The sequence below is a fragment of the Macaca mulatta genome, chromosome 4, assembly GCF_049350105.2.
Source record: "Macaca mulatta isolate MMU2019108-1 chromosome 4, T2T-MMU8v2.0, whole genome shotgun sequence".
NCBI lineage: Eukaryota > Metazoa > Chordata > Mammalia > Primates > Cercopithecidae > Macaca > Macaca mulatta.
The window spans coordinates 72,208,807-72,222,500 of NC_133409.1; positions in this window are offsets into that span (position 1 = coordinate 72,208,807).

The window sequence follows — 13,694 nt, forward strand, 5'->3', positions numbered from 1 at the left end:
GGCTGAGGCAGGCGAATCATGAGGTCAGGAGTTTGAGACCAACCTGGCCAACAAGATGAAGCCCTGTCTCCACTAAAAATACAAAAAATTAGCTGGACATGGTGGTGGGCACCTGTAATCCCGGCTACCTGGGAGGCTGAGGCAGGAGAATTGTTTGAACCCAGGAGGTGGAGGTTGCAGGGAGCCGAGATTGTGCCACTACACTCCAGCCTGGGTGACAGAGCGAGACTCCGTCTCAAAAAAAAAAAAAAAAAAAAAAGGGAGAGTATGAAGATATTTATGTTTTCTTAAATTAAACAATTGGCAATGAGAAAACCAGGGGAAGAAATTTAATTAACTTTCTCAAATCCACAGAATGGAATGGAATGCATTATAAATTTGTACATGTAGAAGAAACACTTTTAATGTTTGACTCAATATTGAAATAACTGTAAACCCCTTCAGGATGGAACAAATTATAGACAGTTGGAAATACATATTGCAACTGTACAAAACAGAGAACCTATGACAAGAAATCTATGTCTAGGAGTCATTTAAGATGAATCCTTAAGCCACCCAATGAGATTGGCCAGAAAGACATGCGGACATTTGTATCAACAGCATGCAAGTAAACAGAACAGCACAGACACTAAAAAAGAATAACCAAATACGGGAATTCACATTCTAGAGTGAAAATCATGAGCAGGAGCCACATTCTGAACAATCAGGGGATAAAGTGGCCACAGGCTACAGGAGGCAGAAATGATGGAGGTGTGAATAATCTGGTTTAATTCTGGAAAACTAAGTCTTACTATTATAGAGTTCTTTTTCATGAGAGAATTTTAAAGAAATAAAAATTTTAATCAGTGCTACTTATCTTAAATGCTGAAACTTATTGTTACTACTTTTCAAGTGCTATAGCAAACCCACAAAGGTAGAAGATTAAGAAGATACCACCAGATTATAATTGTAAAATATTTGAGATCAGTACATCAGCTCATATGCAGTGGGTGGAGTGAAAGTCAGGTATCAGCAGATTGAGGAGTGAGGGATATAATGACCACTCTGGTAACCTCTTTAGCAATTTATTGTTATCATTTAATGATAATCCTGTATTCCTACAGTATAGTCAATGCAATCCTGTATTCCTACAGTGTAGTTTAATGAAATCCTGTATTCCTACAGTATAGTCATTGAGGAATTTTGGTTTTCTGAATGTTGAATAACAGTGGAAGTAAACAGTATAAAAATCTACTTTTCATGCATCTTTCATGAAAGAAAGGGGTAGAGTTAGGGCCAACTCTGAGGAAGGGGTAGGATCTTTGTCCTTAAATTCTTAAAAATCAAAATTAAAAAAAAAAAGATGTTTTCTAGTGAAAAAGACATCCTACATCAGATATTTTTCTGCTCATCAGAAATAGAGAATTTCCAAATGAAGTTTAAAAAGCTTTAAAAATGTAGTATTAACAATAACTGAAATAAAACAGTTTTTTTCTTGATTCACCTTTGAAATGTACACATTAGAATAATAATGGTTCTGTTACATAAACTCTTACCTTTCAGGAATCAATCAGTTCTGTAAGTTATTGTGGGAATCCAAAAGACAAAATAATAATACAATTAAAACTATGTCAAGAGTGGTGTGTGATCATTGTATTTATGTAACTACTAACAAATTACTGCTTTGAACACAGGTGAACTAACTATCATTGTGATGTTTTGTGATTTAAGACAAGAGCTTTGATTCCAAAGAGTTTGATTTTTTCAGGGCATTTAATTATGAGAAGTATTTAATCATTTCAAAGAAGTATTGTGCCATTTCCTGGACTGTGAATAATATAAGATTATAAATCACATTTCCTTCAAAATCCTCACATTAACATTTTTCCATTGAAAACAAGAATAGAACAGAAAATATTACATCAATAGCTTAAGTTTTAGAAAATTTAGATGGAATTATAAGTAAAGATACTCCTCTTCCTCTCTGCCCCAAAATATGTGTGGCCCTCAGGGATCAGCAGACAGCCTCCCATGGCTCACACAACAGTATGGCTTTTTATCCCATGATTTTCCTTACTACATGCTTTCTCTTTTTGGGAATACTGTGTTGTTGTTGTTTTTTCTTTTCTCGACCCAGGTCTCTCACCTCTCATTATGTCTTAGTCGTTAGGCCCCAAATGTTTGGAAAGCTTCCACATGGAGTTGTTTTCTCCCTGTTTTCCATGTGCCTGGAACATTTTGGATTATAAGAAGTTGGGAAAAAGAGGCCATAAATGACTGCTGACAAGTGAGAGCTCTTCTGTCCTGATTGAAATCCAGTATAACCAGAACTTCTTGACGTTGGTACAGCTTAGCTTAACCCCTTCACCATGCCTTGCCACTGAGAACCCTGGGGAAGGTTCTGACTTTCCTTCTACTTAGTGAGCACTCTGCTCATGTGTCTTCACCCTCCTAGTAAACCTCTTTTAACATCAATTTGTGGTTTAAAATTGTCAGGAAACCAAAAGGCAAGAAAAGGGACAAGGGAGGAGTGAATAAAGTTATATGGCTTTATATTTTAGAAAATGTGGTCCATTATCAGGGGAAATCCCACCCCCGATATTTAATGGGGTTTTTTTTTTTCTATTTCCCTAAGCGTCGGCTGGTCTGAGAAATAAAGGGAAAGAGTACAAGACAGAGAAATTTTAAAGCTGGGTGTCCGGGGGAGACATCACATGTCGGCAGGTTCCATGATGCCCCGAGCTGTAAAACCAGCAAGTTTTTATTAGTGATTTTCAAAAGGGGAGGGAGTGTACAAATAGGGTGTGGGTCACAGAGATCACATGCTTCACAAGGTAATAAAATATCACAAAGCAAATGGAGGTAGGGCGAGATCACAGGACCACAAGATGGGGCGAAATTAAAATTGCTAATGAAGTTTCAGGCATGCATTATCATTGATAAAATCTTATCAGGAGACAGGATTTGAGAGCAGACAACCTGACTGACCAAAATTTATTAGGCGGGAATTTCCGTGTCCTAATAAGCCTGGGAGCACTGTAGGAGACCGGGGCTTATTTCATCCCTTCAGCTTCGACCGTGAAAGAAAGCCGCCTCCAAGGGGGCCATTCATAGACCTACCCTCAGGGGCGCATTCTCTTTCTCAGGGATGTTCCTTGCTGAGAAAAAGAATTCAGTGATATTTCTCCTATTTGCTTTTGAAAGAAGAGAAATATGGCTCTGCTCCGTCCAACTCACCGGCCGTCAGAGTTCAAGGTTATCTCTCTTGTTCCTGAACATTGCTGTTATCCTGTTCTTTTTCCAAGGTTCCCAGATTTCATATTGTTCAAACACACATGCTCTACAAACAATTTGTGTAGATAACACAATCATCACAGGGTCCTGAGATGACATACATCCTCCTCATCTTATGAAGATGACGGGATTAAGAGATTAAAGACAGGCATAGGAAATCACAAGGGCATTGATTGGGGAAGTGATAAGTGTCCATGAAATCTTCACAATTTATATTCAGATATTGCAGTAAAGACAAGCATAAGAGATTATAAAAGTATTAATTTGGGGAACTAATACATGTCCATGAAATATTCACAATTCATGTTCTTCTGCCATGGCTTCAGCCGGTCCCTCTGTTCGGGGTCCCTGACTTCCTTCAACAGTCCATAAAAAATTACTTGCTGAAGTGAGGCAGAGCAAAGAAAAGCCTTGAAAACACGTGTGGAAATTACTGTTTGTCATAGACTCAAATGGTTCACATACAGCATCATGATTAAAGGCAGAAGCGATTTATTTCAGTAGAATCACAATAGAGGATCTATTAGATGCCAGAAGGTAACTATCTCTCTGAAGTTCAAAGACTGCAGACATGGATAATATATAACTTTGTATCCTGAAAGATTCCATGTTTAGATAGAGCTCTCATTACCTGAGGAATGGTAGACTAAAACAAACAAAATAAAAATAAAACCATTGTATTTATGCCAAATAATTGTAAAAAACAGAAGATGCATATACTATAGCATGCTTTGGTTGCATACAACAAAAGCAAAATTTAAACAATTAACAAACAGAAGGAAGGTATTAGTATGTACCCAAGCTGCAGACTTTTTTCTTCCACTTGTCAAGTATTTGTGTATACCTTTCCTTTCTAGGACTATCCAGAGACTAAAATAGACATGTTAATTGGCTGCAGATGTCATGAGATGTACAAGGTCAGACATAATCAGATCCATGCATGTTTGTATCTTTTTATAAGGTCAGGCTTTTACTGATGCTTATTTATTCGTATAAGGCACAAGCTACATGGAGTTCCCAAGGAGGCAACTCTCCTTAGTATTATCTGTTCACTTGGCAGTCACAGCCAAGAGCACACAGGCTCAAACTGATCTACAAGTTAGTCAATATGGCAAACCATACATAGTAGTATAATGAATATATACATGTGATAGATTAAAATTTCCACATCAGAATAACATTTAACATTGTGAGAAAACCGTGTAGTATAGGGAAAGATGTTAATAAACCAGTCCAAGGATAGCAACATGGACAAGGGGAGTGTCTTGGACTACCATCCTTCCATCCTCTGGTGAGGGCTGTCTTACACCTCTGTCTTGTTGGGTATAGACTCTATTGATTAGACAAACATCTGGTCCCACTGATATGATGCCATTTGAAATATAAGATGAGGCCTTTTTCTAAAATGGAGTTACTTATGTCAATGGTGCTCTATACAGTGGATATTGTAATTTAGAAGAAAACAAATAACTTTTATAGATATACTTCTGGATATTGTGAACCCCGAAAATTTGAGACAGGTATCATCAGTTAATTTAGAAAGTTTATTTTGCCAAGGTCGAGGACTCAGCCCCATGACACAGCCTCAGGAAGCCCTGATGACATGTGCCCAAGGTGGTCGGGGCACAGCTTAGTTTTATACATTTTAGAGAGACATGAAACATCAATCAAGATATGTAAGAAGTACATTGGTATGGTGTGGAAAGGCAGGACAACTTGAAGGAAAGGCAGGAAGACTGGAAGCAGGGAGGGGGCTTCCAGGTCACAGATAGGTAAGAGACAACAAACAGTTGCATTCTTTTGAGTTTCTGATTAGCCTTTCCAAAGGAAGTAATCAGATATGCTTGTATCTCAGTGAGCAGAGGGATGACTTTGAATAGAGTGGGAGGCAGATTTGCCCTGAGCAGTTCCCAGCTTGAAAGGGCCTAAGACATTTTCCTTTCACATTTTCCCCCTTTTCTTCTTAAAAATCTTTTGGAGAAAGCATTTTAGAAGAAAATGAGTCTCTGCTCTCAGGTTTCACTTGATCTCTTATTGCTAGGATGGATTATTCCTAGATGGGTAGGTCCCAAAAGCTCGTTTTTAGCAAGTTGTGAAGTCTCACATCCTATGAAGAGAAATTAGGGAGAAGTGGGGAGAAAAACAACAACAAACAAAAGAACAATCTTGGAAAATTAATATAAGCCACATTACTCTGAAGTCTACACATCAGTACAGGTATGAAAGTGACTTATGTATGTAAATAGGTTGCGGCTGTTTTCTTTTGAAGTTTAAGTTGTCTGGTTTCACTTTGCAGGGCTTTAAGAAAGCACAAGTTAGTTTTCAGTGACTCCCAATTAGGATAAATGGAAAACAAGAAGGAAATAAAATAAAACATTATTTTGAAGACTTGTAGCCAAGAAAAAATTAGAATTCAGCCCAAACTGTAGAAATAATAAAAATGGAGAAAACATTAGGGCACGATTAGATCCTAACAACAGGTGTACTATAGTTTCTGAAACATAATTTTTCTCTCTCCAGTTTCCCATTTTACTAAAGATAAATCATGGTAGGACTGGTTTTCTTTATTATACTTGGCCTAATTATTTGTATGCATTACAACAAAAATAATCATTTTTACATAGTCTTTTAAATTGGCTTTAATGAAACTTTGTTCCATAGAAGGAATCTCAGATAAGACTTTTTAAAAGCTGAGCAGAGCCACGGATTTGTGCCATCAAATATCTGTGAGTTGGGTGAATTTCCTCTCCTCTTGAGGTTCCAAGATAAACCTGGGCCTTCTGAGTCTGTCAGAAGGTGACATTCTTTACTTAGCACAGGTCAGAAACCCTGTACAGGGACTACATACACAGAATATGAGGCCAAAGGCTTTATTGGCTCCATAACTCAATTTTGATTCCTTAAAGGAGAGCACACCATTCCAGTTAAAGTCTTGGTAAAATAACAAGTTTCTTTAATTGTGTCCTGTTACAAATGAAAACAGATTCTTTGTTGTTGTCGTTGTTGTTGTTGTTTGTTGTTTTGAGATGGAGTTTCACACTTGTCACCCAGGCTGGAGTGATCACGGTTCACTGTAACTTCCACCTCCTGGGTTCAAGTAATTCTCCTGTCTCCACCTCCTGAGTAGCTGGGATTATAGTTGCCCACCACCACACCCAGCTAATTTTTGTATTTTAGTAGAGATGGGGTTTCATCATGTTAGACAGGCTGGTCTCGAACTCCTGACCTCAGGGAACCCACCTGCCTTGGTCTCCCAAAGTGCTGGGATTGCAGGCATTAATCACCAATCCTGGCCTGAAAACAGATTTTTATTGCACTTATGCAAATAACTCTTTTGCCATAAGTTGAGAATACTCACAAATAATTTCCAAATTCTGGATAAATCAGGTAGAGAGAAACAAATAAGCTCCAAATTTTATTCAGAGGACTATACTAAATTTTTTAAAGCTGTGAGTAGCTCAAAAGAAAAGTTTTGGCCGGGCGCGGTGGCTCACGCCAGTAATCCCAGCACTTTGGGAGGCCGAGGCGGGCGGATCACAAGGTCAGGAGATCGAGACCACGGTGAAACCCCGTCTCTACTAAAAATACAAAAAATTAGCCGGGCGCGGTTGTGGGCGCCTGTAGTCCCAGCTACTCGGGAGGCTGAGGCAGGAGAATGGCATGAACCCGGGAGGCAGAGCTTGCAGTGAGCCGAGATCGTGCCACTGCACTCCAGCCTGGGCGACAGAGCGAGACTCCGTCTCAAAAAAAAAAAAAAAAAGAAAAGTTTTAAGACTCTGAAAAGCAAAACAAAGGATCAGCAAAGATTTTAAGCAAAAAATTACAAAGATTAGTTCAGTCCATGCAGTTAATTTCTGTTCTGCTTGATATTCATGAACATTTTACCTCTCCATGAGTCCTGAACATTTTTTCTCTATTCCAATGTTACAATCTTTGAAGTTATCAGAAACCTGCATTCATGAGCACCTGTTAAAGTTTTATAGCTAATTATAAAATCATCTTCTAAAGAGGACCAAAACAAGGCAACAATTGTCCATGGATGAAAAAAGGTTTTAGGGCACCCATAGTCAAAGACACAATTGACAAAGAAATGTATTACCTCTGTGGTACACAATAACTTTAACATAACAATTATGCTTATTACTGATAATGTACACTAAGTCATATCAAAATAACAGGAGTTTTCCATAATTTTGGAACACATATCAATAACATATTTTACAAATACAGCCCAAAGAAAATCAAGCACCATTTAATATTTGACAATTCTTCTGGTATAATTTTTATACCAAATAAGCCAAATTTTGTCATTTTTGGACTTTAGGGAAATTAATATCTTAAAGGATTAATTAGGTCAGAAAAAGACACAATTAGTAGTTTGATTTTGGAAAGCTTGTCAAATGTAAAAGGTTTAAAACACTTGATACTACAAAGTAGAATTACAGGTTATTGTGAAGTCATTCATGTAACCAAAGTGATAACTCAAGCATTTCAAAAAAGTGAAAACCTTCCTTCTTCGAGAGAGGAGACTTAATTTTCCAAATAAGAAGTCCTAATAAAATTGGGAGGCCAAGACAGGCGGATCATGAGGTCAGGAGGTCGAGACCATCCTGACTAACACGGTGAAACCTGTCTCTACTAAAAACGTAAAAAATTAGCCGGGCGTGGTGGCGGGCATCTGTAGTCCCAGCTACTCGGGAGTCTGAGGCAGGAGAATGGCGTGAACCCGGAAGGCAGAGATTGCAGTGAGCTGAGATCATGCCACTGCACTCCAGCCTGGGTGACAGAGTGAGACTCTTTCTCAAAAAAAAAAAAAAAAAAAAAAAGTCCTAATAAAAAGAGCATGAAGCCAATTAAATTTGCTTTTTCAAAATTTTGTAACAATCTATAAAATTTAATCTTGATAATAAGATATAACTTTTTAAGCCTTTTATAAGCTTTATAAACTTTATTAAGGAGTTGGTTAGTTCTTTAAGAAAACCTTGCTAATCTGACACAGGGGTCCATATGCTGGTCTTGCATCAATGTGCCTTTGACATTAATAATTAATTTATAGAGAAATTTAACTTATTTTATCTTTCAAAATCGGCCCTTACAATCTTATGCACCCACCTCTTCTGTGATAGTTCCTGGGCCTTGAAAAGTTGAAATGGCTTTAATTTCTGGCTCTGTGTCTCAGGAATGCAGTTTATTTTGATTGACATCTTCTATAGGGCCTGAAGATGAGACTTTAATTGCTGTCAGTGTTTAAGATTTAGCAGGACTTGGTGTCCTTTTTAGATCCAGGAGTCAAAGCTCTGTAACTCAATGTCGCAAGAAATTTAAAAGCACATACAGGAAGACACATGGATGTAATAACCTTAATTAAAAAAATTATCTCAGTTTTTTTCTAAGCAAACTAAAATTTAATAATAATATGACAGCTTGATCATATTAAAGATTTATTTTTTTTCCAAAATAAATCCTCTTATTGTGACTTACACCAACGGTTCATAACATGCTTGGGACTTTCTGGTTTTTCCTGAGTATCCCTCCTTCTTAAACAACCAGTCATTTTATCTAAGACTAAATCTGCCATACAAGATGCTTTCTCATATAAAATTGTTTCTCTTTAAGCTTTCTTACCACACACAAAACCTCTTTATTTTTATAATTTTCCTTACATCTCTTTTTTATTTCCCGGTTCTTTTTACCTTGTTTTATATATAATCTTTAAATAAGCTTTGAATTAGACAATACTAGTTCACCTTTTTTTTTTTTTAAAGAAAAAGGACACACTTTTATTTTTCTTGCAAGAATGTTATCCTACAATATAGATTGGAAAATATCCAAATAATGAAATATCTATTTAATTTAATACAACTTTAGATTATAAATTATGACATTTGTCTACAAGTATTTATCTTATTACATTTACCTAATTATTTTAATGGTTTACCTAGATTATTTATGAAAACTGTGATAGTTATGATTTAAAGTTATAGATTACCATTGCAAAAATATAACAGAGGCAGTGAAAGTGATATGACCTAATGGACTCCATCTTGCTTCTAGCTTCCAAGTTGTCCTTGTTCATTTCTGGACTTTGAGAGGAACTTGGTTTATGGTTTAGCTTTGAAACAAAAGCAATAACAGTCCTTTCCCAAAACAAACCTCCTTACTGCCTGTGAACTAGACTCGCTAAAGCCACAAGATTAGAAGTTATGGTAATCTTACTAAATTTAAGAAATAGCTGTTTTCATTAAACCAATATCAATATCTTATTTATTAAAAATTACACAAGCAAAGATCACTCTGTTTCGGACAGGGTTTGTAGTTTTGTAACCTCTGTGCCAAATTTTGATACCTTATACTATTTGGCAGGGATAAGTATGAAATTACCTGATTAATAAATGCAAAAAAAGTATGCTGGCAATTCCTCAGACATTTCTGATATTACTTAACTAATAATTTTTAAAGCTAGCTTATTTATTAAAGATTTTACTTAAGTTACATAAACTTGAAAAAGCATTTGACTAGTTTTTTCTTTTTTCCTGATAACATATTTGATTTAAATGCTTTCATTTTTCTTTAGGCCAATTAATTAGATCCCTTTATATATTTTCAGTAGTGAGACATTGTATACACAATACATAAATACATAGAGGTACTGGGCATGTCAATGGAAGTACATTTTATAGATTCATAAAGACCATTTATTTTTCCTATCTGAGACTTTTAGATCCTTGATAACCTGTTTTACAACCCTAGGCAGTTGGTAGCTAAATAGCCTTAAATTTGCGTATTAAAGGAAACAACTCAGGTGAAAATTATATAGCAAAATTTACATCATAAGGTACAGAGAGAACAAGTTTGGTGGTGCTAGAGGAAGATGCCTTTACAGTGCACTTAAAAAAACTTTTTTTAAACAAAGACATTTCTGATTGTCTAAACTACATTATTCCTTAAAAACCCAAGTGTAGCCTCTGTTGTAATAACCATGTTAGCCAATAAATCAGGTGAAAACAGAATTCAGTCAACCGATAAGAAAAAAAAAAGCTTTTGCTCAAAAAAAGCAAGATCTTAGAAGAGGAAAACAAATACTCAAACAAAACCAAAACCATGAAGGCCTTTTAAATACAAATATGCACACATGCACACATACACATGCACATCTTGTATGTTATCCTTTTAGTTAAGCTGACTTTTAACCATTAAACTTTTTAAAAACATCTTTTTAAATCTCATTACCATATATCAGCTAGGACAAAATGCTGCTATTTCAGCAGTACTGCCATTGCTCTTTCAGTTTGGTTTGACTGCAAAAACGTGGCCTCGTTATGTAAGTAAAGCCCCTTTAGTAGTCAAAATCAAAAATCTTTTCTCTTTTTCTTTTTCCCTTTTGCTGACCATTTTCCTCCCACTTCAAAGGCTTTGTTCCCCAAGGAACTCTTCGGATTTAACCAAACTGGGACGTGTGTCGGACCCAAAATGTGCTGCTCGCAGACCTAGCTCTTCAGGGTCATGATCCCCTGAACCTGTTTGGTTCACCCATGTCTCAGCTACCTGGCACAGTGTGTCAGGGCCTCAAGGTGCAGAGGGGTCAGCTCCTCATATGTACCTGCCGTCTGAGATTAAACACCAAGTGTGTTCTTCTGCAGGGGAACCTATTTAGAGCCACGGCTTGTCTGAGGGAGTGTTTCTCCCAGACACCCTCACATGGTTATCAGTCTCTGAGGGGAGCAAGGTGCTCTTATTTCTTTGGAGTAGAAGATTTCCACATTAATGAGCTAGAAGGTTTAGAGTTAGCCAGATCTGATAAGGGAAAGCAATGAAACACACACACACACAAACCCAATAAGACCAGAAACAAACAACAAAACAGTTTAGGAAAACTAATAATGATCACACAAATTACATGATTTCTGAGTGCTCTAAGTGTAAACAGAAATTAATACCAGCTGCTTGTTAATGCTAACTTTAGTTGCTTAAAAAGAATTTGCAAGACAGAATCCCAAACCAGTTACTTACCTTGTGATGGGTCTCAGGCTATAGACTGGTCTCTCCCATCCTAGAAACAGGGAAAAATAAAACTCCTCTTCCATGTTGGTAGTGAGCTCAAACTCCATAAAGGAGTTAACCTGACTTCCATCGTCATGAAAGTAGGAAGACATGCCTTCCTTGTTGGAAGCAAGTAGGTCTCCAAAAAAAGAGGAGTTATACAGCAAAATAAACTTTAGATCTCGGCCAAATTTTGAGAGATCAGGGATTCACTGGAGGAGGTGCTCAAAGACCTCTGCAAATTGTTCTGTTGGTTTGAGCCATAGAGTTAGCTGATGCGGGTACCAAGCACTCATAGGAGAGTCACGGGTCAGTGGCATCTTCACGCAGAATCCCCCTGTGGTTACCAAAATGTGAACCCCCAAAATCTGAGACAGGTCTCAGTTAATTTAGCAAGTTTCTTTTGCCAAGGTCAAGGATGCACGCCTGTGACGCAGCCTCAGGAAGTCCTAATGACACGTGCTACAGCGGTCGGGGAACAGCTTAGTTGTATATAACTAAGGGAGTTGTATATAACTTAGGGAGACAGGAGACATCAGTCAAAATATGTAAGAAGTACATTGGTTCAGTCTGGGAAGGCGGGACAACTTGAAGCAAAGGCAAGAAGACTGGAAGCCAGAAGAGGGCTTCCAGGTCACAGATAGGTGAGAGACAATGAACTGTTGCCTCCTTTTGACTTTCTGATTAGCCTTTCCAAAGGAGGCAATCAGATATGCATCTATCTCAGTAAGCATAGGAATAACTTTGAATAGAATGGGAGGCAGGTTTGCCCTGAGCAGTTCTCAGCTTGAAAGGGCCCAAGATATTTTCCTTTCACAATCTGTATGTGACTCATCACAAGCAGTAATTTGCAGTCAGGGTTACAGGACTATGAAAGTCAGAGTTGCCATCTGCACCCTTCTTGCATGGATTTCTTTCCAAGTGGTGAGAAAGAACTCTTGCCACCTCTGGGATAACAGTCCTATAGCACTGGGATCTGGGGGGAAAAATAAATAACTTCATAGTTCACTTTGGAAAAAAATCTCAGGAAAAATATTTGATGGTCATGTCTGAGGGCATATGCAAACAAGATTCAGATTTTTAAAAATTTATTATGTCTCATTCTCTAAGTTTTTAGTCAAAATCTAAACAACTGAAATATTTGACTAGAAATATTTATCTAGAAAAATGTAGGTGCAAAATGAGCAAGTTTGTGATTTCTGGAACTAGCTAAGCATAGCAGTAATGAGAAAAAGAATCACAAAGGAAAATACGGATAACGTTTCTAAACCTTTAAAATTAACAATAAAAGACCAAAAACAAAATTAAATGCAATTGCAAACATAGGAATATAGAGAAAAGGATAAAGAATGTTCTCACGCATTAAGAAGAAAAACATGAATTATCCAAAATAATATACATAAAGTCTTTTTTAAAAAAACAACAAAAAAGGGAAATACAAAGAACCTAGAACCATATGGGAAAATGTGGAGAAATAATCAGCATCATAAACATAAAAAGAGTTTTCTGTTGTAATCAAGGCAATTTAGGATTGGCATAAGAACAGAGCAGCGAACAGAATACAGAGCAACAAACAGAATAAAGTCCATAAATAGACCCACACATACATGATCTTAACCTTAAATTTTCACTTCTCTGGATTAGGCCAAGAAGTTTTAGATAGCCCACAGAAGGCCTGGGCTGTGAAAAATATATATAAGTTTGCACTTGATCAAAATATTATATTATTAATTCCATTATTTGATGTCTGTTTCTCCTGTTTTCTCCAGCAAGAATCCTCATCAAATATATGTTGACAACTTGTATACACCTTAACTTTGTCTCTCAATTTCTCCACGCCCCCTTTCCTTTCTTGTGTAATTTATTTGCCTATGACACTTTCTTATATACCTAAGTATATTTCTGAGAATATTAAATACTTGTATCTTAATGTCAATTTCTGTTTTTAATAATTTTTTTGTGTGTAAATGCTTACATGTGATGGTTTTTATTTGTCTTTTATTCTGCTGTTTTCTTCAAACATTTGTTGGCTATTCCTTGGTTTTTACCATCTGTGGCAGAATTGATTCTGCTCTTCTCCATGGGGCCAGACTAGCAGAATGCCTGCAGGTCCTTGGTGGCTTCCCTTGTGTTACAAGCAGGTTTGTGCCTTAACCTTAAATTAGCATTTGCCAGGAACTCAGCCAAGCCAGAGGAGAGAGCTGAACTTCCAGATCTTGGAGTAGCTCATGAAAGCAAAAACACAGGTCTTATTTTAGGGAATGTCAACAAATTACCTTGTCCATTAAGATTATTTCTCATTTGTTCTTTTATGTTTTATAAAAGCTATGTCTTCATTAACTTATTTTGAACACTTTTAACATTTCTGTTGACTTGGTGCA